This window comes from Buceros rhinoceros, unplaced genomic scaffold (assembly GCF_000710305.1).
Source record: "Buceros rhinoceros silvestris isolate BGI_N320 unplaced genomic scaffold, ASM71030v1 scaffold7883, whole genome shotgun sequence".
In the NCBI taxonomy this organism is placed as follows: domain Eukaryota; kingdom Metazoa; phylum Chordata; class Aves; order Bucerotiformes; family Bucerotidae; genus Buceros; species Buceros rhinoceros.
This window is the reverse complement of record NW_010404143.1, coordinates 20,185-21,308: the sequence shown is the minus strand read 5'-3', so window position 1 is coordinate 21,308 and position 1,124 is coordinate 20,185. Positions and strand designations below refer to the sequence as shown.

Below are 1,124 nucleotides of genomic sequence, written 5' to 3'. Positions count from 1 at the left end.
CAAGGCTGCACCAGCCCTCCCTGCCACACACAGCCTAGTCCACAGTGCAGAGACAAAGCGCCATGCAGGAAAAACACCAATTAATTCCACTTTCATGGAGACAGGGAGGGAAAAAACACGACAAAAACAATATTAGTAAGAAATGGGGATTATATAGAACCACCTTGGCAGAGTTAGTGTGGGGACTCCCATGCAATTTGCTGGGAATGCAAGTGAGTGGGGAAGAAACATCCGTTAGTGAGGTACGGCACACAGACCTGGTAAGACAGAGTTCAAGACAGACATTGAAGTTGTGCACAGGTAAACAGCCCGCGAGCTACCTTGGTTTTGAGATGAGAAAATGAGCGCAGCTGACACTTTTCATTGAAATGTGCTTTTTGAATGATTTGAGATTAAAAGGTGCAAATTTTTAGACAATTTTTCCCTTTTAAATTGAGTTTTCAAAAATATTCTTTAAATTTACATTTTGTAGATTTTTTTTCTTTTTTTTCAATTGAAAACCTTTTGCTCAGGAAGTTTTGCCACGTTGTTTCCAAATTTCTTGTGAACAATTAATCGGCACTTTTCAAGGAGCCTTCGGGAGGGCAGGGGAGGGCGGTTCCTGTGAGAGCCACATGGCAGGCAGAGAAGCCAGACCCTCTGGGGTGGAAGGGCAGGAGCAGACAGAAGCGGCGAGACGTGACTGCAGGTTAGTTCCTGTCCTGCCGAGGAGACAGCTTGGCTAGACGCCGGAGAAAACTGACTTCCACGTGCTATGGTCCCACGGGTGAAAGGCCACTCACTGGTGAAAGCCGGGCTGCCATCAGCCACTGCAGCCAGACACAGCTCAGACTGCGGCTGCAAACGCCATTCCGAGGATACCCAAACCTAACATAGTTCGGCCCTCTCACGGGGAAAGCCGGGCCTCCCATCAGCCACTGCAGCCAGACACAGCTCAGACTGCGGCTGCAAACGCCATTCCGAGGATACCCAAACCTAACATAGTTCTTACAGCAATAACCGATCACGCTGCAAAGCTACAAAGACAAGCGGGGCCTCACACGCGCCTGGTGTGACGTGAAACACCGCCTGCAAATGCGTCTGATGGGAGCGGTGAACTGCCTGTGAACCCGAACTGGGAAGCA

General features: G+C 49.5%; 1 protein-coding gene across 3 annotated transcripts in view; it reads right to left on the bottom strand.

Moving 5' to 3' along the window:
* LOC104490902 (cytoplasmic FMR1-interacting protein 2) overlaps window positions 1-1,124 on the bottom strand; it is a 44,877-nt gene that overhangs the window by 30,215 nt on the left and 13,538 nt on the right. The gene's annotated exons all lie outside the window — the stretch shown is intronic.